Genomic DNA, 25,703 nt, shown 5'->3' with positions numbered 1-25,703 from the left:
AATATAAAAGTGATTTACAAGTCTCCCTTCTAATAATATTATGTGTTTCCTGGCTAGTATAAGTCCCAAAGAAAATCCTTATTTCTCCTTTTATAAACTCTTGGGGAGCACCCTCCCATTCCATCCTACCACCTGTTTAAACTAGGGAGGGGATGCTTCCTCCCCACTCCTCTGGGCCATGGAGAGTGCTTCTCCCTTCATACCCCTGGCCGCTGGATCACAGCTAGCCCTCGTCACACTAACAGGGTGAGGTGTGAGTCCGGGGAGACAAGCATGGAATGTGAAACACTACCTTTCCCTCCAGTGTTGGTCACCATTGGGAAGCACCTGGGATGCTCAGCTCCATGTCAGGACATCCCTGTGCATGAAGGGGCAGGACCTGTCAAGGGAAGGCTGGCTGTGGCCCAGAGCTACCTGGGACAGGGTGAGTCTCTAATTCTGGGACACAGTATCATGACACGCATTTTCCCACAGCCCTGAAGTTCATGGAGAACGTGGCTTCATCAGTAACAAAGAAGACATTTGTCGCCTGCCTACTCTTTTGTGTCATCTCTCAGTTGGCTGCTGGAGACAACATGCATATAAGTATTGGATCCCCTTAGGCCCCAACATATATGAAGTAACAAAAAATTCTGTGGCTTAACGTTGGTTCAGGGTGACTGTGTAACAGTTCTGACTCTGCGGATGCTTAATTATGGGTATAGGAATTATGGAACCTCCTCAAATATTTTTCATCATAAAACCAGCTTTTCTTGTTTTCCTGTTTCTTAGTAATTGCCAAAGACTATAAAATGATGGCTTCACACCAAACAGCAGCAAAAGTTTATGAGCCCTCTTGACATACCCACTGTGGTAAACAATTTACATAATTTGTAATTCTCACAATTCTACAAAGCAGATACGAACGTCCCAATCTCACAGACGAGGGAAATCTCAGAACGAACTGACTCAGGCTCACGTGGCTCAGTGGCAGCGCGTGCACGCAAACCCAATTCAAAACATTACACCCCTTCGTATATGTACCAAATCTCCTACCACCAATTAACACACAGCGGCGGGGTCAATACTCAGGGAACTCAGTACACTTTTCAGCTTTAATGTGCTCCAGAGGCCGCTACTAGCTGTTTTATAAATTCCCGGCTCACTGGTTTCTAACACTGGAAGAAAAGTCCGATTTTGCCATTGTTACACAGCAAGTCTGAGATGTTCACAGCGAGATGACAGAATAAAACTAAGATATAAGCAGAGCAATTTTTCCATGTAGACAGACATAATGGAGACTGTGCTATTCTGAAGCATTAAGCAAAGAAATCAAAACAAAATAACGTTGTTTAAGCCTTCTTTAACAAACAGGAAAATTAAGACGGTAAGAAGGTGCAACAAGCGCCACCTATGGGTAAAAAGACCTTCCAGGTCGCCAAGAATCATGCAACACAAAAATTGTCTATAGGATCAGAAACGAGAATCAGATAACTAAAAGCTTCTGTAGAACATACTGCACTTTGCTTCGGGGGAAGGGAGGGTAACTCAGTATTTAATCTGATATTGCTAATACTCCTGAATATAAACAAAAGACACAGGCTCATGGAAACTCATCTTAGAAGAGGAAAGAATCCAGTCCTGCCACTTCATTTTACAGGAGGGGAGACTGAGACATGGGATCTGTCCTCCTTGCAATCGGCAGCAAATCTCTCCTAGGCCACATGTCTTGCACTGTAGCAAAAATGAACAGATCTGTACTAGGCCTATATTCATAAAAGTCGCGTCTGTATTTTTCCAAAAGTAGGTTATCTAAGTATCTTGCAACATACTTCTCAAAAAGCCAGGAAATCATACGTTTGTTGAAATACAAAAACATTTATTTACATAATAAAACAGCATGAGCTTTATTCTCTCTATTAAAAAAGTTACATGTCAAATCAATGTTTTGATATTTTAAACCTGTTAAGAGTGCAGGAAAAAAGATCAAAATTTTCTTTAATCACAAAAGAGAGAAGTTTATTCCCTGAAAATGATCAATGTGGATTTTTCTAAACTTAATGAATCTGGTCAGAATCCACGAATTTAAAAGTCTGAGTGGATGGTTACACAGCAACATGACATCTGAGTTCTAACAATACACATTCTGTGTAAATAATCTTCAAGGTCGTCTGCTTAAGGCAATTTAACTAGTCCCTGTCTCACTAGAATGATACAGATTTCATTAAAACTTCATAGTACACTAAAAAATAAATGAATCCTTGTTACTTTAAGCCATATTCATATATATCATATACATACATATTAAATATGCATCAGTAATAAGCCACCCTCTTTAGTATTCAGAGTTGATCCTTCTAAAATATCTGTCATTGTGACAGCACATTTTTACTAAGCACCTCTTGGTTTCTTTGTATACAAGGCTACTAACTCTCACAGTCAGACAAGTTAAACGATATTACTCAAATTTCACAAATGAGGAAATGTACTTAAGCCATGAAAACAACTTATATATACATCATCAGGAAAGAAAAGAATAAAGATTTTCTTAAAATATTCATTGACAATATTTTCTTCCATATTAAGACTACATAAAACCAATTCAGTCTTTGTAAGTATTTCTGTCAATAAGGGCCACTAGAGAAAAACAAGCAACATCATCAGCAGTGGTTGGACTTTCAAAGCCCCCTTCTCTTTTGCAATATCATTATTTTTAATGTTTTGTTTTTAGTGCTTACAGAGCACTAAAATACATAAAAATTAACTTTTTGTGCAACTATCTGAGAATTAAACATCTGTGAAAATGTACAATTTTAATTTATGCCACTCTGTCTCACATTCTCACTGGTGTCTCCCCTTTGAAGGCCTCATCAGGCTGAGATCGCTAAAATCGGCCATTTATGGAGTCACAGGAGTTCGGGTAACCACTCAATGGGAGGCTGATTAGAGAAGCAATTAAGAATGCATCCTGTGCAGCCTGGGTTCCAGCACCGAGCTAGCCACCGCCAGCTGCGTGTGATTTGGGACAAGCTGCTCCATCTCTCAACCCCTCAGCTGCAAAAAAGGAGACACTGATACCTAACGTCAAACACCTGCTATGAAGTAAAACATGAGGAAAGTATTTTAGCCTTAGGTAGGTGTCCACTCAGAGCGAGTTTGGTCATTATGATGATGAGGATGTCTGTTAATAAATTGAGCTAGACCAAAAAGTAGAAATCACCTTAAAGGAGAAACATTTTAAGCCAATGAACATTTCCTTTTGGATGGATTGCAGAATATTCTATTCATTTTTTTAATAAACCAAGATTTGTCCATTAATAATAGATTTACATGTTTATGGACAAGTCTCCAGAAAAAGAATTAGAGGCCTCTAACCTCTGAATACTAAGAAAGTAAATTTTAAAAAAAATCAGGGGGGATATTATACCTCTTTTGGGAGAGTATGTGCTTAGCATGCATAAGGCCCTCATTTCAGTCCCCAGTAACTCCATTTAAAAACTTTTTTTTTAAGAAATGGAGAATTAAAGCAAAAAGATGGAGGAATACAGAATTTTTTTAGAGACTCATCTCAGATTTAAGATGGGGAAAAAACCATCCATTTCTCAGAGGAAATCTTGAGAACTATGTAAACTGAATCTGAGATGTCTAGTCTTCGAACATTATTCATGAATTCATATTACCAAGTCTTAAATCTACCTGATAACCCACAGTTGTGATACTGATCATAACAGCTGCCAACACGGATCTAGCTCTGGCTAGGAATGCTCTGTTCTGACATCTCTGCCCCTGAGGCCTCACCAGGCTGAGAGCACTATAATCGGTCATTCATGAACATCTCGTGTAAGTCCTCAATTTGTGCTCCTCACTCTCCCCTCACCAGCCACTCTGAGAGAAACACTGTTAACATCTTCCCCACCCGCAGATAAGGCCACTGAGGCACAGAGACTTAACCCTTCCCAGGTCATATTGGCATTAAAGGACGTCTGTATTTCTGCTGTTTTGCTTTTGACAAAGGAATCTGAGATATCAATTCAAGGGAGACTGTTAAATAATAAAGTCTGTCAGGTCTTCACCTCAAAGAGCAGATACTATAAATTCCTGATGTAGGATGAGGCTGCCGCCACAAACTGACTCACCTTGAAATTAATATCCAAGATGAAGCAGCGGATACACGTAAATATTCACGATTGTCAACTCCGCTCACGGGTCTGGGCCCTTCACTGCCTGAACGGGGGTGAATACTCCACCCGTGTCAGGGAGGGAAGCGCGGCTTTTCCAGGTCTCCCCAAGGATTCACGGGCTATTTCCCCCCACAGACTGTCCTCAACAATTAAAAAGCTCTCAAGATTTTTACACCATGCAAAACTGAAAGACATTTCTGCAGATGGAGCACTTTCTCAGGCTTAAACTTATTTTGCCTACACTCAGCAGGGGGGGGAAGAAACAAGACTCTGCAAAGTCTCTGATTCTCACCACTCACACTAGTAGAAAGGCCACTGCACAAGATGACTCTTCAGAGTGCAGGGTGAGAAGAAAATAAAGCCGCCCCGAACCACAGGCACTCCCAGAGACAGAGCTCAGCAGTCTTCTGCACACTCACGGTTGTGCAGCCCTCATCGCCATCTATTTCCAGAACACTTCGTCACCCCAAAAGAATCCCCCTGTCACTAGCAGTCACTCCCTAACCCCCCTCCACCTAGCCCTTTGCAACCTTCACCTGCTCTCCGCCTCTGCATGTGCCTATTCTGGGCATTTCAGATCACTGAAGTCAACAATATCTGGCCGTTTGTGTCTGCTTCCTTTCATTTAACATGCTGTTGTCAAGGATCGTCCATGTTGAAGTGGTATCAGCATCTCTCTCTTTTTTTTTTTTGAAAACGTTAAAATTTATTAGAGGGTTGTAAGTAATATCAAAAAGAGTAGAGTGGAGCATAAGTGATTGTGTTTCAAAGGGAAAAGGGCGGGTTGAGCAGTCAGAGTGGACTTCCCAGGAGAGGTGGCCTTTTTCATTTTCCTCTTTTCCTTTTTTATTCACTCTTACGTCTGAATAATGTTTCACTACATGGAGTTTCTACATTCTGTTCATCCATTCAGCAACTATGTATGGAAGAGGTCCAGAAGGTTGAGTGTAAGAGGCGACTTTCAGGGATGACATTTAAGCAAAGGGCAAGATGTGCTTTAAAAAAAAATGCCAACAAACAGAGGCGCAAGGAAATTCAGTGCGTTTCTGAGCAAAGTGCATGCTTGCTTCGGCAGGACAACCGTGCAGGGCTGGGGTGGATATTGGCAGGAATCACGGCGTGGGAGTCACCTGAGAAGACTCCCCACTGCACGCAGCTCAGCCAATTCTCCTCCCTCATCCTGTATTGTTAGAGCCATGTTGCTAGGTTTCTCTTATTTCAAGTAATAGCACTTTAAGTACATATCTGATCATCTGCATCAGACCACTTTAACTCCAAGGCACAGAAAATTATTCACTAACCGGAGCAGCTCCAGGACATAACGGTGATGGATTAGGGAGTCCTGCAGCATTCCAGCCTGCATGCACAAACCCCACATGTGCCCTGGTGATGTCCAGAAAATTAAACGCATGGAAATATCTCACTGCTGGTACACGACATCTGCCCTCATATTCCCCCAAAATCATGCTGGCAAAGCACTACTCAGCCCTCTCACTACAAAAAAAAAAAAAAAAAAAAAAAAAAAAAACGCTAAGAAGGCAAATTTAGGCTCTTCCATTGAAAACCAGCAACCATCAATGCCAGTATCTGAGCTGGAATGCTCCTGACTTCTAAAACCACTGCGCCGTTACTTTTCAAATGTGGAAGTCATATATGTATTCCACGTAGATGATATTACAGTAGGATTTTTCTTTTCAAAATTTCCAGTTGCAACATTAGCACAAGAAAGTTTATGTTTCAGCTTTAAAAAAATCAATTATCTTCCAATTTCTTAATTTTGAACCTATTATTATTTTATAAATGGTGCTATGCTGCATAATATAAACAAACTGTTTGAATTCTGCAAACAAGACCTTTATGACCTCACTATTTCAGAGCAAACATTAATGATGTTTTGAGAGTTGGGGCCTGGGGTGCTCACTAACAGCTCTTTAAATACTGACAAGGATGTGCTATTAAGTAATGCAAAGGCTCTGACTCCACATTAGCTCAGAAACCAAAGAAACTACACCAAAGCCTTACTTTATCATTTTTAAATTTTGCTATTCTTTGGAATATTAAATTTCTTAATAATATATGATTTTTTTTTGAGAAAGATAACAGCTGTGTTAAATTTCCTCTCACCAAGAAAGCAATCTTTATCAAGAATAAATACCCCATGGAAATCGAAATGACGGGAGGTTTCTAGCTAAGTGAACATGCCGATCTCAACAGAAATCTAAATCCTATCAGATCTCACTCGAACGAGCTCAAGAAAGTCTTGGGCTACCCTGGAACTTAGCTCTTCTGTTCCAAAAGTTGGCTGAGCTAAGATCATCACACAAGGCAGGGAAGGAGAGAAGAGGAAAGTCCACCTGGCAGCCTCCATCTCTTTTCTTCCAGCCAAAAGTCGCCTCTTGGGCGACACCGATAACAAGCCCTCCCCATAAGGAAATCCGGCATCCACACTGCCCCTGCCGTCCCCAAGCAGCCCTGACGCCCCTCTCCCAGCCTGTGAATGGTCTTCTAGTTGCCCCCAAGTTGGTGGCACCCTCCCCCTCTACCCCGCTACACACACACACACACACACACACACAGAGCAACGGCAGCCTTCACAAAGCACAAATTTGATTACATCACCCCCACTTCAAACCCTTCAGAGGCTCCCTGGTGGAATTCTAGCCCCGCCCCTGACACTGCTCACCCAGCCTCACCCCAGTTCCCAGGTCCCCAGTGACCTCAGGGACAACCTGTCCTGCTCCTACTTCCCACTTGCCTTCAGGCTCATTTTGACTGTTTGTCAAGGAAGACTTCCCTCCCTCCAACCTCCGCAACTTGTTCCTCTATTCCTAGAACATTCTAGGCTAAGTCAACTTCTGACACTGCTAAGCTCCCAAGAAGCAAATACATTTTGCTTACTAATGTGGGTCCACCCTCTCTCCCCTAGACACACAGAAGTGCACGTTTTATGAATAAATGAATGACGGGGTGGGTCTCAAAGGGACAGACAAACCTGCTCTCACCTGTCCTGACCCTCTGTCTGTAGAATATCAGAAGCAAAACCAGAAGTACCTTTCCTGAGGGTCACTTCCTGCTGACACCCTTCACTGCCTCCAGTGTCTGTTCAAATAAAACCCAACGTCTTCCAAAGCCCTTCACCCCAGGCTCTCTCCAGGGTCCTCCCCAGCAGGGGAACACTCCACCCTGGACCACACAGGGCACTCTCCCCAGGTCCCCACCCCACAAGCCTCCAGGCCTCTGCCCGGGCTGCAACTGCCACCTGAGCCACACTCTTGACTCCTTCTCCTGGCTGACCCTTACTCTGTCCTCACGATTGAATGTAGAGCCCATTTCTTCCAGGAAGTCCTCTCTGATAATGTCCTAAAGGTCTTGGTAGGGCTCCATCTATAGAAACAGAACATGGTGACCAACTGCGTGTTTGCCCACTCCTTTGAAACCACGAACTCTTGGGGGCCACGTGGGAAGGAGTGAGAGATTACAAGAGGGGTGGGGGAAGCAAAAAGCAAAAATCACAGCCCAAGTCCCAAATTCAAGGATTCTTTCTCAGAAAAAATATAAACAATTTCACACGTGTGCAATTTGGCTAATATTTTTGTGGCTTGTGGACAGCAAGAGCTTGGTGTTTTAGTCCAAAACCCAGATTACATGCAAAGAAATGTATATATTCATATCCAAAGGAAACCAGAGCTGTTCAACAACAGTTTGCAGTTAGAATAGAAAGGAACTTTGATAAAGGCAATCTCTCTCTCCCTCTTCTTTCTTTTCTGGCATCATATAATTTTAGAAGTATTTGCGTGACTAAGAGATGGCTACAGCCCGTGATTCTGCACTGGAGTGTTTGGGGCTGAGGAAGCCCAGATTACATTCACTGCGTAAATGCAATCACACCAACACACTGATAGGTGCCGTGGTGGTGGAGCTGATGTTCCAAAGCAGGCAACCTTACTCTGTAAGAGAACTCTAAATAGAAAGTAAGAAATGCAATGATCTGTACTCAATTTCATTCGATATATGGGTCATTAACTGATAGAATATCTTCACTAATGTAACCCAAAAATAAATTGTCAACGTCGATTTTCTTCATCTGACCGTTTTATGCTAACTTTGGATATCAAACCCTCACTCCATATGGAAAGCTCAGTCCTACGCTGCAGCAGGTACATCCCGTGGAAGAAAGCCGATCAAGGGAGAACTGGAGAGTTTCCCTTCAAAAGCTGCTAAGTCTGGTTTTGCACCTGTACGTCATTTGCAACCACGTCATCGTCAAGGAGTAAGACCTTACCTCTGTGGGGTGAAAAGCACTGCGGTGCTTCTGAACCATCAAAGAACACTGAGCTTTGTGAAACTGTCCTGAGGCACTTAAATCGTACTTTTTGTGAAAGGCTCCAAAACTGACCCAATTCACCAATCCAGGTACAACAGGGAGGTACCGGAATTAGTAGAGAGAACATGCCCTTGAAGTCTGACAAGGCCCTGCTTGAATGCTGCTACAGCATTGACTAGCCGCTAAAGGGACCAATTCCTTAACCCCTCTGAGAAGGCTTCCCAATCCACAAAAGGGGGCTGCCACCGCCCACCTGGGAGGCATGGATGAGAATGTAACACGCAAGTAGGGCGGCCGACTGGTACCTGAAACGGGGCCTGACTAGCTTCACTCCGCTGCCCTTCTCCCCCTTTAAACTTGCACTGTTCCCCCTGGTAAGGATCAAACCAGTGGAAAAGACTGCCCGAATCTTCTGTGTATCCCTGGATACATGCATTACCCTTAGGAGGCCAGAAAAACAACTGCCTCCTCCCCAGTCACTATCAATGTTCTTAAGAGTCTGGGTATTTTTAACTCAAAAAATTTTTCAGGGAGACTATTCCAGAATTTTGCAAGCACCATTCTCCAGGTTGGCTCCCCTCCAAGCGCCCATTCCTTCTCACCTCAGATCCTCTGTCTGATTGACTTCTGTTCATTGGAAAGCGAGTCCAGTTTGGTGGCGGGTCCCAAGGACGCCCTCCCTCCTTCACAGGTGAGTGTGACTAATTTCTCCCCACTCCAACTCCAGCTTCTTAGAAGTCTACCCTCCCGGGCCCTGCAGAATCTGCATCTTCCCAAGACACACACGTGGCCACGACCCTCCTTTCAGATTTCTTCCTGGCTGGCCCTGCCCAACCCCTGGCCCCTTAAGGATAAATGGCATTAGTCTGAAAATCGCAAACGCCGCAGACTGACACACCAAAGCTGCATGGTCTGGGCTTTCCTCCAACCCAGGTACAGCCCTGCCCCGCCTCAGCCTCAGTCTGCAGCTCTCAAGATGATCTAATTCACATGCGCGGCTGTGAACACCAGCTAAGAATGACGACTCCCAACGTGTATCTCTAGTCCGGCTCCTTCACCTGAGCCCCAGGGCCATAGACCCGAGTGCCTCTTTGAAGTCCTAACTAGGATGACAAATGGCATGTTAAAAATGCCTCATGTCCACCATTTACTCTGGAATTCGATTCCTGGCACGTATCTCCCAGACATCCCATTTTTGTAACAGCCCCAGCACCCACCTATGTGTTTGAGGTCACATTCAATTTCCACTGTTCCCTCCCCCAAGCCCTGCCCTGGAATCAGTCCTGTTATATCCGTCGCTAAGCGTATCTCAAGTCTGGTTCTGCAGGGACCACGGCCGGATCCCCACAAGCTCACAGCATGGTGCACTGAGTCACAGTCCTCCAAATGGTGCTCCCTGGAGGGGGAGGCATCCCCTGCCGCCGGTCACCTCAGAAGGCACTGTATTCTCACAAAGGAGGCCCAGGAGAAGGGACTCAAGGTTCTCCCATTGTCTGAGATTTGAAAGGCCCGAGGTGTGGGGGAGCTCCTAATTAGCAGACACACTTGTCAGTAAGCAGACGAAGATGGAGGAACCCAGGCAAGGCTGTTCTCACTCCAACCCCTGGGCTCTGGGGAGCCACGGGAAAGGCCTGTGTCCACGGCATAGCCCAGCCATCACAGATCCCAGCCTGCATTTGCCAACCCGGACAGACTAGACTCCTTCTACTTGCGACATTTACTTCTGATCTGTTCCCCACCCACAATGTGATGGACTCATTCAGATATTCTCTCCTGTCTCAAGCGAGACAAATTCAGTGAAAAATGAAGTGTCCATATTTGGACCAGAGCATGAAAGGAGAAACAAGGCCTCATGGTCAGCATGATGGTGGTGGCCAAACACTTCCACCGGATGAGATGAACCATGGTGGGGGTGAGAATCCAAGGTCCTAGGTCGGCCAAAGCATCTTCCTTCACATTTGACTGGGGTGTTGGAGACTCACTACCGCAAACTAACGACAAGGCCTACAGTGGTGGACGTCAGCTGCAACAGACATGGAGTCAGCTATTTACTGCCAACATGGGTTAAAAGTAAAGGCCGGTGCAGGGAGGCCTGCACGGCTGCTGAGGCAAACCAAAGACCCGGCTCTGAATGCCCACTGGCTGGAGCAGGGTGGAAGCTACGGTCCCCTTTAGCAGTCCCTATGTCCACCAGATCCAGGTGAGCCAGCTACTTAGGAGAAGGGCATGTTGTCCTGATACTCAGAAAAACCAGCCTCGTAAAGGGAACAAAAGAGTGGCATGGATTTTAGACCCATTTCTGCCCCTTTATGAAGGCAAAGTAAAGTAAATGGCACGGGAAGTAAAATGCAAAAAAAAAGAAAAAATTAATTAACAAAACGGTGACTGCTTCCTCCAACAGCTGCTCACCCCCGAGCCTGCCACTCCCTCACCAGTGACCACCGGGCAGGCAGCGCCGTCACGCACGTCACACAGAGACAGCCAGGAACTGCGTGCTGAGCACGTTTGTGTAAAAGCAGGAATCGAGCAAGATGCTGCAGAATTTGACTTTACAAGTTTAAATACTCCATGAAAATCATCCCTCAGCAGCCGCCTAAATGAATTCGCATCTCCCTTCTTCAAAACAATCAAAGAATTTTAATAAGGGCGCATTTGTCACCAAATATAAGGAGGACCAACCTGGTTCCTTAAAGCAAGGATTTTAAGAGGTATCAAACACCAGTGGGTGATGTGCTAAAAAAAATTAGAAAATAAAAAGATGACAAGGATAATACATGGATCAAGGCAGCTGTTAAATTTTTGCTTTTTAAAGAGATGGAGACAGCACGGAGGGCGATCTAGCTATTTCCAATGCACTGTGTGCACAGCCCACAATTTCAGACGCAACAACATGCTCACAGGGCAGTACAAGAGAAAAAGGAATAAAGAAAAAGGAAAAGAGGAACAAGAGAAAATTAGAAACACACAAGAACAAAAATGACTTTGACAGCACGTACAAGAATTTACGTGAGTGTTTGAGGCCAGGGACGTGGGGATGGTGAGACCCAACCACACCTCCTGCTCCAGGGAAAGCAGGAGCCTGAGGGGAGCGACGCTGCCGGGGGACCCCAACGTGGTCAGCGCCCCTAACCAAAACTCCACATACATGGGTCTAGGCAGGCCTTAAGCTACAAATTTTGGTCACATTTCAGGCTGGACAGTTTTACGCACTTCCACCAAGAGTAGCAGGAGAGAATTAGGCTCTGTTCCTGCACCAAAGCATTGTTTAAAAAATTAATGTCTGCGGAATAGTAAAAGCAACAATGGAGTAAAAGTGACTGGAGGAGAATTTGCTTGACCCGAGCTCACTGGCCGCGTTATCTCACTGACGTTAAGATGCTGGCTGAGACTTTACGGTACCAAAACAGACAGACGCACCAGGAGGGAGGTTTAATGCGCTGCTATATTTTGATGCCGGGAGCCATGCCTGGTACACGAGGTTCTGGGTAAACAATGGTGACTGTGTCAACCACTATGGGCTAAGCACATATCCAGCTACTCCGCCAAATCCCAAGGGCAGACTTCAAAAGGCAAAAACAAGCAGGAATTCTCTTGTGGGTCCTCAGACTCAGAGCCAAGCAGTTGCTGAGCAAAATTGTCACCAGTGCCTCCTGTGACAAAAGAGGAGGCACTGGCCTGGGGGCTGGAGCAGGGCTCCAGGCTTCCATTGCTCACCCACCAGTCTGTCCAGGGGGAGAACATGGTCCCTGCTTACGTTGCACTGATGCACCTACCTTGACTGACGCCTGGGGGCTCAGCAGGAGGTGACATGTGAGGTGAACGGAGCCAGCCTCGGTGTAGCACGGTGCTGGCAGCTGTGCCCTCAGCAGTGCCCAGGCTCCTAAACTTGACACCTCATCTCCAAGGAGCAGATGGGGAGCGCCGGCATGTAGATCACAGGGCCCTGTGAGGACAAGAACAGATCATGGCCACGACATGCCTTGCCCCTTCCTTAAGCTTGTCCGGGAGGAACAGAAAATTCATCCAGAGCCCGCTAGGCACCTCACGCAGGTGGGTCTCGGGTCCTCTTGCCTATCACTCACAGGGCTGTTCTGGATATTCTTTTTATCAATTCTCTGGCATCTTCTCCTCCAACTTACCAACAACCAGAAAGTAGAATCTGATCTTAGTTAAGTTCAAGAATCACAGAGCACCGCCTCCACAGCGGGCCCGGCAGCACGTGCCAGGTCTTCCGACCATCACCTGTGGGACCGCCATGAGCCCTCTCCAGACTCAAGGCCCGAGGCCGTAGGCCGGGGGTACCCAGATTCCCTCACTCTCCCCAGCAAATGGGGACCACCTCTCGGCAAAGGTATCTCACCCTCTTCTGCCCGAGGGACAGCACAATAGATACACGGGGAAACAGAGAAGAAGTTGCGGGGTTAGGCAGCCCAGAAGAGCTCGTCTGTAATTCCGTGGGAAAGTGGGGCCGTTGACTTAATCACAGAGACAAAGTGAGGATGAACATTTCTCTGCTCTTTCCCATACTCCGTGATACGCCTTTCCCTGCATAAGGAGTTCATTTGGAGGTCCCTGGCGGTGTTTCTGATGTCCTAACATGGCATGCTGCCTGTAGGGCAGGAAGAGAGGGCCTGAGCAGAACAGGTGCTGAGCCTGGGAGGCAGGAGACACTGGCTCCAAGCCAGCTCAACCAGCGCCTCTTTCTGCCTCTCGGGATTCAGCATCTCATCTATAAGCAAAGGGATGAGACTGTCCCAGGAAACGCTGCCCAACAGAAATGAAATGAGAGCCATGTAAAGAAAGTTTCCCAGTTGCCACATTTAAAACGGTAAACAAAGAAACAAACCAACAAACAAAAAACAAGTACTAGAAACTGATTTTAAGAACATATCTTACATAATCTACTGTATTTAAAATACTATCATTTTGACATGTAATCAATAGAGGAAGTAACAAGATAGTTTATATGCTTTTAGTAGACAAGCCTCAGCGTCTCATGTGCATTTGAACTACAGCACATCTCAGCTCAGACCAGCCTCCTCCCCAGTGCTCCTAGCATCAGTGGCTGTGGCTACTCTATTGAACAGCAACTCCAGGGGTCCCACCATGGTCCTGGCTGAAAAGCAGGAGTAAGTGCTCTAACACTATCAATAAAAGGATCTCTCTGAAACAAAGGCGGATTCACTTTTAAATGTCTGTAAACCGGTGGGCTGCACCTCCCTCCACCCTTGGTTACTAGACAGCCCTCTTCCTTGCTGATCCCTTTCTGGATGTAGGGAAGCAACCTGGCACAGAACCAGGGCGGACGGGCCGCCAGGTAAATTACCTGCTGTCTGTGTCCAGTCCCATGAAGTCCTCCTTCTCAAAAAGGATGCAGAGGAGTGGGATCTTGTCCCCAGAGTTGTCGGGGGCCCCATCCAGCCACTTAGACTTGAGCAAGATTAAGAGTGACTCAGTGAAGTCCTCAATCCTCTTCTCCACCACCCTGCAGTCCTCGTAGATTGAAGGCCACGTCGGTGCGCGGCTGCTCGGCTACCTCCCCATGCAGCACAAAGACAAAGAGCTGAGAGTCATTAAGTGTGGTGCCATACAGCTCCTCTGCACGTGGAGCTTCTCGAAGGTCTTGGCCAAGAGGCAGTCGGTAATGGTGACAAGGCCCACAACCTTGAGATGGGTCTGGAAGCCGCTCCATCCATTCTTGGGCGCATAGTGGTGCCTGTAGTGCATACAGAGTGTGCCCTGGGAGCTGCATGGGCTGATCTGGCTCACCAAGGAGATTCGCTTATAGATGCAAAAGAAATTCTCCTCTGAGATGATCCCCACTGGTTTGACCACCACGGGAAGAGTCTCATAGTCCTCAGCACACTGCACGTAGTCAGGGATGCTTATGTTGCAGGCCCTGCCGAGAGGGGAGAGGAGATCTAGGTAAATATTGTGCTGTGGGCTGCGGGCGCCTGTGGGTTGCGGTGACCTGGTGTGTACCAGCCAGAAGGCAGGGGAAGCCCAAGCAAGTCCAGGGGTACAGTTTGTCCTTCAGAGCCTGCACATGGCTATCGTAGCTCGGATCACTTTACCCAGCTTTTGACTTGGCTTCCTGCCCCTGCAGAGAAGGGTCATTTCTTGTTTTCTGTTTCAAAGCACCTAGCAAGGCCCTGATGCAAAGTCACTGATCAAAAATGCGTAATAAAGAAATGAAAAAAGGAACTGCTTTCCGCCACACCCTTCAGCAGAATATGAAGGACAACAGTAGGAGCAAAAGATCTGAATTTCAATTCCAATTTATTTGAACCCCTAAGCTGCAGAATAATGGATAAGAAAACTTGCCTTGGGGAGGAGGGTACAGTTCAGTGGTAGAGCACATGCTTATCATGTACGAGGTCCCAGTACCTCATTTTAATAAGTGAAACAAATAAATAAACCTAATTACCCTTCTCAAAAAATACTTTTTAATTCAAAATTCAAAAAAAACCTTGCAATTGACACAACATTGTAAACTTGACTATACTTCAATTAAAAAAAAAAAACCTTGCCTTACAAGAATATATCTGGATTATGGAAGTTTGCAAATGTAAAATGCCTAGGGTACCACCTGCATAAAAAGGGGTGACTACAAATTTACTATCCCTACTTTATGAGCTATATTTCCTTCGGGGGGGTTATAACCTCTCAGAGCTAATTTTCTCAAATTTAAAAAAAAGTAAACATTACATGATTCTCAGTACTGCTGAAGAATCAGTTAATCTTATGAAAGCATCTGACCCAAAGAGGTTACTCAATAAATGTTTGTTGAATGAATGAATAAACAAGCAAAATGAATGCTGCTCCCTGCCACAGACCATCATAATGGTATTGCTTGGAAATCCCAAGCCCACTTTCCACCCGTCTCTACACTAACCATGTGGGTGACCTGGGCAGGCGTGTGTGCTTCTCTAAGCCCCAGTTTAATCATGAATAGAAATGGTGGCAATAACACAAACCTCAAATTGTTAGTGAGTCAGTAATGAATCATACCCCAACTTTGAAAGTTTGAACCATTAAGGAAAACTGGGAAAATTTTCTTAGCAGCCTGTGGGGGCAGTGTTGGTGGGGGGTGTCAGAGGCAGTTGTAGGCAAACAGCTGAATCAGATAAAACTTTGAGCACTGACTTTGTGCTAGTCCCTACTATGGGTCACAGAGGTAAACTAGGTACTGTTTCTTCCTCTGAAGAGCTGCTCACAGTCCAAGCTATAAATTCACTGAGTGGGAATGCTGTGTCTTCTGGCATCTTTGGTGCATAGGTGGGGACACATAACAGGTCCTTACCTCCATAGGCCCTCTCCATATTATCTCTTACAACTACATGGGAATCTACATTATATCTCAAAATAAATTTCCTACTATTTTAAAGAAGCTATTGAGGATAAATTTGCTCACTGTCTCAAAAAAGGAACACACAGAAAAAATAGGACAATGCCCAGCACATGAGATACACTCAGTTAACATTCCCACTGAAACCAGTGGTCCCTCCAAATTCAGAGCAAGAGGATGGGTCCTCGTGGCATGAGGCCACTGCACCTGAAGCTAACAAAGCTAATGGTGCTCACTTCCAAGAGCCCCTGTCACCACCCTTGTTCTAATTTTTTATTTGTAATTTTTTTCTTTTTATTAAATAGAAACTCCCAATTGCATAGCCTTCACCTGACTAGACATCATGATGGCAGCCCTTCAAAACCTGACCACAGAGATCATGATGGCAGCCCTTCTTGGTGAAACAATAAAATGAAAAGCCATTTCCAAAAGACTTCTGTGTAAATCTACTAGGGAACTTCATCCTGGACTGAGAAAGAGGACTGGGGAGGAGGGGGCAATCTGGGGCATAGAGAACTATGGGCCACCTGTCCCACGATGGACTTTAGACTCAACCATCTCCCTCCAGGAAATTTAAAATGCACAGCGACATAGTGCTCTGGGCAAGAATTTTTTTTTTTTACATCCCTAAAACCCTTGCAGGTCTTGTTTCTACTGAGACACACATAGATTATGTGTATAATGTTTCACAAAAGCCTTAAAATATTATCACCCCAACTTGACACATCAAGAAACTGAGGTAGAGAGGTTTGTCACATTGTGCAAGATTAAAGAGAGGCCACGACAGACACCATAATTAAATCCAAGCCCCTGCTCCAGTGCTCACACTAGAAAGTGTGACATGCTGCCCCTTTTCTGCCCTCTCCCTGCAATAAATTTCTGAAGAGTCTTTTCTGTGCCACCTGGAATCACAATCACATCAATTTTCCACAAAGAGCTATGTCACTCCATGCAGGACGTAACAAAACCTAAAGTGTTGGGATGGGAGGAGAGATTTGCATTTTCTGTTTCTCAAAGGAAACATGGCTTTAAAAGAAACTGAAAAGCACTTATCTAGTCTAAGCCCTCATTGTGCAGAGAAAGAAACGGAGGGTCAGAAGAGATGAGGAAAGGGCCTTATTAACAATTATTGCCTCAGCGCAGCACCAAGCCAGCCCCGGGCACTGCTGGGGGAGGATCTGGGAGGCCCAGGAGAATGAGTGTTAGAAAACGGAAAGAGAAGAAGCATACAAGCCCTGTCTCTACACCACCATATCATGAAATTCCACCAAATTACCCAGTATGGGGGCAGCCAATAATAAGGTGGAGTAAACAGGTTATAGAAACTTGGAAGTCTCAACCATAGTGGAAATTCCAACATTTACTATGTTTTTTTCCCAGTTCAAGCATCAACTCAGTGGGCACTCTGTACCAGGGACTACACTAGGCCTGGAGTTCTCCCAAATACAGATCTCTATTACCACGTGTGCAACCGACATAAAGGCCACCAGAAGAAAAGCGCTCACAGATAACATGGAATTACTGAAACTGAAAGCAGCCAAAGAGCATATATTACTAGGAAAAACGGTGCTGCTAGAAATGGACTCATGGACATAGAAAGCAAACTGTGCTTAGCAGGCAGGAAAGGGGGGATTAACAGATACACGTTAATAAATATAAAATAAATGACAAGGACCTACTATATAGCACAGGGAACTATATTCCATTTCTTGTAATGAGTTCTCCTAAAAACAATCTAAAACATATGTATATGCATATGCATATGTTTATAACTGAATATCTGCTGTACACCTGAAACTAACATTGTAAATTGACTACACTTCAATAAAAAATAAATTAAAAAAATAAGTAAAAATAAAAGCAACGCCATTAAGAAAAAAAAAAGAATACTGTAATCCTCTTAGCTGTAGGTGCTGGAGAATCCTGGTTGCAAGCACCAAGTCCACTGGATCAATCCAGCACTGGCTGTCACTCTTTCTGACCATCAGAGAGTCACTTGGCTTCACTGAGGTTACTTTTCTCTTCTGTGAAAGGCTACAGTAGCAACTAACGATGTATAGAATCTCATCATTCACAAGCCCAACAATTAGTGAGGACTTCCATGGGCCAGGATCTGGAGAGATGAAAAGATACGGTCCCAGATATATTCATGGGTAGAAGAAATTTATGCCATAAAGACATTAATTCTTCCTGTTTTGATACACAAATTCATTGCAATTCTGATTAGAATTCCTACCAGATATTTCATGGAATGTAACAAGTTAATTTATGGTCAGGAATAGGCATGAAACTTCTTTAGAAACACCACTGTGGAGGGGTGGGTATGTCACTCATTTCCACTGGTCTTTCTGTTGTGATGAAAACGTTCTGGAATAATAATTGTTGCACAATTGTGAATATGCTAAAAGTTGCTGAATTGTACCATTTAAATGGGTGGACTTCATGGTGTGTGAACAATATCACAATAAAGCTGTTATATGAAAAAATATTTCTTGACAATTATTTTTCCCTCTATACTACTAGTCTGCCCCACGATTTAAGAAAAACAAAAAACCAAAACAAACCAAACTGTGCCAGGAGCTCTTTAGGACTTCAATGTCCCTGGGTCTCCAACGCCTCTGGTGGTGCTGTTCCTGTTAACGCACCCTAGCTGGGCTGGGCTAGTTAGGGACTGTAACTATCTCTTTAAAATCGACGGTTACACGTTTCACCCTGGGAGTGGGAAGGAAGGAGCATGTCACAGCCTCATGCCTTCAGCTCATTTTTAACTGAACCAAGCCCTGCTTTCAACACTGTAATCCCTGGCACTATAAAAACACGTGACATCAACAAGCACCGCCATCATAACACCTGAAAGTGTTCAAGGTACTTACCTGGGGCAGAAACACTGAGGGAGGAGACAGAAGCTCGCTCAGCACTGAGGATCCACATTCCCGAATCCACCAGAAGCTGGGCTTTACAGCCGGAGGCTCTCAACCAAGGGAGCAGCTCCCACGCCACTGAGCTTTTCCTCAGGGAGCAGGAAAGGAAGAGAAGTGCAGCCCCGGGGTCGCGGGGCAGGGAAAGCTGTAGGGGGTTGGTGGAAAAGCGGGCTGCAGCTCTGCTCGGAGGCCAGTCCCAGCCCCAGCCGCCCGCCCCCGTTTGGGTCCGCAGACCCCGCCCGCCAGGGACACAGCCCGCCCAGGGGCGGGGACCGGACGGCGGCCGAGGAGAGGCAGCCGGGAGGAGAGGACTCGCGGGCGGGAGAGGGGAAGGGGACGCCAGCCACGGTCTGAGGGGAGCCCAGCTAGGTGAGAGGCGGCAGTTGCACACCTGGACATGGACAGGTGTGGCCGGGGCTCCGGGGCAGGTGGCGCGGGCAGAGGGGTCTGGCCCGAGCTATTCAGCTGAACACAGGCTGACTGGCGCCCTGGGGTGCTGTGACATGCCGACCGCCCTCCCGCAGCCGCCTGACCCCTTTCCCGGGAACCCCCACCTTGCTTTTCCACAGCCAGAGGCCACGGCCCCGGGCAGGAGCTAAAAGCCTACCGGTCGACAGAGCTGAGAAGCCTTTGGGGCCGATCCCCGGCTCGGAGCTTTCAACCCGCGGTCCAGCTGGCACGGACTGCCCATGCGCAGGAGAGCCAGCGATCCACACTGGGTTCTGCGAGAGAAGGTGGGGCAGCGTGGGAGGGAGAAGATGGGAGGGGGAGGAGAGGAGGGGAAAAGTGGAGGGAGACAGATGGACAGGAAGAGCAGAGAAAAGGGATGGATCTGGAGAGGGGAGGGTCGTAGCGGAGATGGAGAGAAAAAGCTTTACCTCTGGGGGCACCCCGAAGGAGGCGGCAGTCCTGCCTCTGTACCATTCTGTTACCCTTCAAGGCCCGCAGCTCATGTTTTACCTCTCGGATCCAGCCCTCCATCCGATGCTTCTGCAGAACCCCTATGGTTATCACACCCGTTGCCCCCACGCGGAGCTGGGTTTTCTGTTGCTCTGGGAACCAAGCACCCACAGGTGTTGTCGCTCAGAACTACCTTGGGAAGAGTACCTATTCCCCTTTTACACGCTGGGAAACAGCCAGGCATGGTCTCTGCCTTAGTTCCACTCTCCCAGGTGTTGGGCTGTCGGGGAGCGGGGTGGTACAAGATCAGAGCCCCAGACAGAGCAGACTGCCTGAGTGTTGGTGCACAGTCCCCATCCCTCCTGGGTAAACCACACCCCACCCAAGTGGAACCATCAAGGGCTCACAGTAGTTCCCTGGGTGTGGGAGAGCTATCCTCATGTAAAGGAAAAGCCCAGCTGGGCTAACAAGCTAAGTCACAAATCTAAGTGTGATAAGTGTCGGTTTATTGATCTAAATTCTGCTGGGCTAACTCGTAAATCTGAAGTTTAGTGTCAGTTTACTGGGCTAACAAGCTAACTCGTAAATCCAACCTCAACAGGTGTCAGTAACGTGATCTATTACAAGTTGATAAGCTCCAGTGTACTGATTTCTTGCTTTTTGTTGTTTGAGCCTTATTGGCTAATACCTCTTACTTGTAATTAACCCTTTAAAACCTCATGTGCATGTCTTGGAGGTGCTCAGAACTTCGGAGCAGAAGCCCCTCTTAGCCCGCCGGCATAATAAATCTGAGTACTCCAACCCTCCCAATGGTGCTTGTTTCTTGGCTGGCCTGTTGTTTCCATAACACTCAGTTCCAGTGCCCAGCTTTCTAGGTAGATAGGAGTGTTACCGAGTCCAAATTCATTCTCCTCAGTGCAGGACAGGCCAATAAGTTGGGAGAACAGGTGTTGGGGCAAGGAATAGCAAGTCTCTGTAGACCTAGATGGCAAAATAATGTCTTGGAAAACAATCTCCCCAAGTCAGAATTCAGGCTCCTTTCCTACATGCTTGGTTGTTGCAATCTTCCTGGTGTAGGAATTCCTTCTTGTTAGAATCCTTTGTTCTTCCAGCTATCTGCCTGGGTCAAATCTCTGTAAACCTCCAACAAAACAAACGTTATTTTCTATTCTGTAATTTGTTATCTTTTTATGAATGAAAAAGTGTTAAATATCCTTAAAGGTCAGAGCCTTCAGAATAGGCTCTCCTGTATATTTCAGGCTCTAAGCAACATTGTTTTACAAGCAAGATGAAGCCTAGGAGACAGAGCATAGGGTTAAAGTCAAATGAAAAGATCTAATATGCAGTCAGATTTGTTCTGTTCTATTACCCGGGCAGAAGCCACTTGAGGATTTAAATCCCTTTAAGTTAAAAATAACTAAAACTTTAAAGGAATTTACATACATATTTGGGAATGTGTATACCATATCTGGAAAAGCATCCAAAGGATAGTAAACAGTGGCATCTCCAGGGAGGGCTGGAAGGACAAAGGATGAGGGTAAACTTCTTTCACTTGTGTATTTTTGTGCTCTGTTTGAAGTTTTTAACCATTTGCATGTATTTATTTTTCAGTTAAAAAAATGTGTAATGCAGCAAAGGAGTAATTAGCTCAGCAAATACAGCAGCCATGGAATCACTGAGTCATCACTTTTGACTTAAGCCAGGAAGCATTTATTGACTCTCTCCAATGTGCCCAGTGCTGTTTTAAGACTTCTTTTATTATTATTATTTATTATTATTATTACTATTATTATTGTTATTGCTATTGTTATTTTATGAAATAATAACAAAGGTATCCCCCACCCCTGCCCATGGCTGTTGGAAAACCAACTGAGTTTTTATTGAGTTGTTTTCCAAGGAGTAGAGATGAGTTATAAACTGAACACATCTTCAGGGCAAAACAGGTGGAGTGGTTTTACAGCACGCCAGACAGCTATGAAGGGTTTTCAATAAAGGTGCCCAGAGGCTGAAAGAGAAAGCCTCCAGGGCCCTACAAAAAGCTGCCCAAACTTCCTTCTCCATGGCACTACTGAAATAGGAAAGAACAAATCTGACTCCATATTTGATCTGATCCTTTGACTTTAAGAAAACCACGTTAATACGCTCCGGTATTTTCGTCGGTTATGATGGCACAGAGGAGACGGACAGGTCAACAAGGGACCACTCTGCCGTGATCACTGAGCCGGGGAACGGGATGGGCGGCAAGATGTATGACGCAGCCATAGCTGTGCCCGTGCTTCTAGGCAGGTAACCAAAGTCGCCTCGACAAGGTGTCAAATACTTGTGCCCACGTCCTCATCACCTGACATGTATTAAACAGAAATGGAAACCTATACCAATACCCTTGGTGGGTACACCGTCCAAAGAGCAAAGTCACAGTTTGACAACTGGCCATCCCGGTTCCCTGGGATTCATTCTTGGAGAACCTTAGAAACCACACCTCTGTCCTTAAGAAGTGCTGCATATTTGTCCTATCTTTGGCTCAGGGATGGAGCATGTTCAAGTGAACTTTAATGTTTGCACAGATTTGAATGTCTTTCTCCAGTTTCACTTGTCCAATCTAAAGAGGCCAGAGCTAAGTCCATCCTCCGTAAGATCTATTCCCTCCAGTGACAGCTCATTGAGCCTGCAATTAAAAGCTAACTGAACAAGACTGTCTGTCCTCAGCTAAAAAGTTCACCCACCCTTCACTGCTTTCTTAATCTCCTCTCCTGGCTAATTGCAACAGACTAACACCTCCCTCTACCAAGCTACCCAACTATGTCAGATTTTCTCCCCAAAGAGAAAGTAAGGTCCATAAATGAGGAGTCAACTCCATAGTTACCACTGAATTCCTAGCATATAGTAATGTCAATAAACAGAAATGATTGTGGCTTCTTTCCTTTAAAACATTTCCGGTTATTTGAATGAGATCTTGGAAGAGAGGTGTTTGCCGTCCAGTATCTTGATCCACAATACTCTGGAGGCCTTTTTCGGAATGGCTGTTCACTAATCCATTCAAAACACAGCTTCTCATTCCAGGAGTAGCTGTGCTTCTCTGCCAGGAGATTGTGGTCACTTTCATGCCAGAACAGCTTTAAACTATATCCTTACTTTGGATTTGTTATTTTTCCCCTCTTCCAACAAAATTGACTTTCCCTACTGTCTTGCCTTGAGGAAATTTTTTTCTCTAGTTCACCCTTTAGTAAACCATGCTTCTCGGGATGGGCTTGGCCTTACATATGATCAGTCATCCAACTCCCAGTGTGAGAGGCTTCGGGCTCACCTACCCTACTGTCAAGGCAACTGAAACTCAGTACAGGAGCCAACAGGCACCCCAGGGCTTCTAAGGCTCATGTATCACCCAGAATCCCTACTTTCTGGTTTGTCTTGGCTTCTGAGGATTTCCCCTCACTTTCTTGACAATTAGCTGTGCAGCTTGAAAGATGAGGAAGGAAGGTTTTATTTCTTAATCCGCATTTTAAGAAACTTGTGTAATGAAGGTTTTCACAAGTTTCTACAACCCTCCATTGCCGAGACAGAAAACACACTAGATATTTTCTAAGTTTAGCTATCATGTGTATTTTCTCTTTTGTTTTCTTAACTGCAAACAGACATCTTTTAATTAAAAAAAATTAAGGCCCCAAATAGGATAGAGAAAGGGCATACAAAATTAAAGGACAAAGACAGAAAAATGATAAATACTCTACAAGGTTAATATAATACTTACTGTATGGATCAGATCAGCAATTCTCAGTAACAGCTAATTGAAATATGACCATGAGGTAAAACATCTCTCTTGTCAGGAGATGGCTAACAGAAAATAGAATTAAATCAACAAACTAAAATTCTAAGTCTGGCGAGGTACAGAAGGATACCAGCATAATGTGTCGTCTTCTGGAAAGGAGGGAGGCTCACCAGCTCTTTACTGTGGAGCCTTAGCCCAGCGGAGGTCGGTGAAGTGAGCTCTGTAAGTACCCAATTAGCAAAGTGGGTGATGAATAAAGAGACATGAGCTTTGATGACAGAGATGATACTACAATTCACTTGTCCTGTAAAGTATGCCTTCACGTTCAGTGATCAATACCTCGGCGTCCTCAGGGATTAAGATTATAGGAAAATTCACAGCCTGGGCCCAGACCTCCTCTTTGAGCTCGTGACACTGCACTTAGATGTCTCAAGGGCAACTCCAACTCCACCTGCAAAGAGCTGACTTCACTGTGCTCCTCCCATAGCCGTCCTGCCCATGGCCCCTGGTCGGGGGCAAGGTCTCTCTGCCTCTCCCAGCTCAGGCCCATCACTCACAGATGTGACTGGACCCCTCCTTCAGGGCCCAGATTTCCTCAGTCACCGAGTCCCACCACCCACACCTGTCCTACCAGATACTCACTGGCACTCACTCAGCACTGACACTGTGCTGGGTACCATGCTGCACACTGTGCACACGTTATCTCACTGGATCGCCACAGCAGTCCTGGAAGGTCGGTACATCACTGCTTTTATTGATTAGATAAATTGTTTCACTTCCTTGAGTGCATCATCCAAAGTGACACGGCTACTGAGCCACAAAACTGGGACTGAAAACCACTTGAAAATTCTACACTCCTACACCTGGCAGCCACCCTAATCTGACTCATCACATCACCTCCTGCTGAGCCTTCTAAATGTTTCTAAGCATTCTACAAGACAAAAGTGATCTATGAGAGCACCCCTCTCCCCTACTTAAAATCTGTCAATGACTGTCCACTGCCCTTAGGAGAAAGCCCCACCGGGCCTGAGCACAGCCCAACGGCCCGGCATCCGCATTCCCTGCGCTGCCTTGCCGCCTCACCCACCACGCAGCTCTACACTGGCTGTGTCCAGGACAGGGATGCTGACTCCGTACAACCCGGGTCTCGTCTCAATCGAACAATGATCACCTTCTTCAGTGTCCACCGTCTTCACTGCTGACTCTCAGAAAAATGATTTCTCAGGATGAATCAATATCTTTTCCTTACAACTTCCCGTCATTTATTATGAGCTCCACCCAAAAGAGAGAAGAATTAATTCTCAGTCTCCTTATCTGTAAAGTGAGAATAACAAGGAAATATGTGAGGTTTTAAGAGAAATAATATTCATGTGAGGCTGAGGGACAATTCCCAACATACAGTAAGCACTCAATATGTGCTTACTTATTATTAATAAGAATATAATGCATTCCAGCAACCTTAACTCAATATTTTATGGCTATGTCCAACAGACTACAGACACACTGTTGGACGAACCGCTTTGAGCAGATCAGCACAAGCATACTGGGAAAGGTAAGCCCTGACTCGGGTTACAGCTGCAGCCAACCAGCACTACGGGGCGGGGCAGTTTCTCAGACTATTACATGTTGCTTGAGCATTTGTCACTAATGAATAAAGACAGGTGTTCTTTATTCAAAGCTCCTGAAACATAAATCTTCAAAGATTGATGCAAATTAGGTTTCAAGTACAACACTATCTCTAGAAATTATTTGATAATAGTCTTAGCTCCTCTGCACATCAAAAGGACATGTTCTTAATGTATCTGACTACACCGAAAGTGTTGTTTAAAAGAAATTAAGATGAAGCCATCCTAAATAAGCTCTCAGTATCATCTGCACAAAGCCCCACCCAAGGGTCTCATTTCTCACTTCCACAAGGTTGTTCAGGTAGCTTAATCTGGGTCTTTGTTTCTTATAACACGGGGGTGGGAAGAGTTGTGGATAGATTTATATAGCAAATATAAACCTAGGGTATTTGCTGCATAGAATTCGTAGAAATAAACAAATTGATATATAGTCCTACCCTCAAGAAGCTCAGCCTTCCCAATTACAACAGCATTAAAAATAAAGTGAGAGGTACATTTAACAAAAATTTACAAGATTTGTACATTGAATATTTTGAAGTATCACCAAAAAATTTTAAAAATCTACATATATGGAAGACATCCCATGTTGATGGAATGGTAGAAAATATTGCTAAAAATGTTAGACTCCCCAAAGTGATTTACAAATTCAGTGGAATCCC

At 45.3% G+C, this 25,703-nt stretch overlaps 1 protein-coding gene across 3 annotated transcripts in view; it reads right to left on the bottom strand.

Annotated features, from left to right (window-relative positions):
- LOC141573941 (trafficking protein particle complex subunit 9-like) overlaps window positions 1-25,703 on the bottom strand; it is a 184,253-nt gene that overhangs the window by 100,385 nt on the left and 58,165 nt on the right. For 2 of the 3 annotated variants that reach the window (XR_012500440.1, XR_012500441.1), the window contains exons 8-10: window positions 18,706-24,733; window positions 13,811-14,383; window positions 12,258-12,427 (exon numbers count right to left, since the gene is read on the bottom strand). The exons of the other annotated variant lie outside the window; for it this stretch is intronic. The gene's annotated coding sequence lies outside the window, so the exon portion shown is untranslated. The remainder of the gene's footprint in view (window positions 1-12,257; window positions 12,428-13,810; window positions 14,384-18,705; window positions 24,734-25,703) is intronic. 3 annotated transcript variants of the gene reach the window in all.

Source organism: Camelus bactrianus, chromosome 18, assembly GCF_048773025.1.
Source record: "Camelus bactrianus isolate YW-2024 breed Bactrian camel chromosome 18, ASM4877302v1, whole genome shotgun sequence".
Classification (NCBI taxonomy): domain Eukaryota; kingdom Metazoa; phylum Chordata; class Mammalia; order Artiodactyla; family Camelidae; genus Camelus; species Camelus bactrianus.
This window is presented reverse-complemented; position numbering and strand designations above follow the sequence as displayed.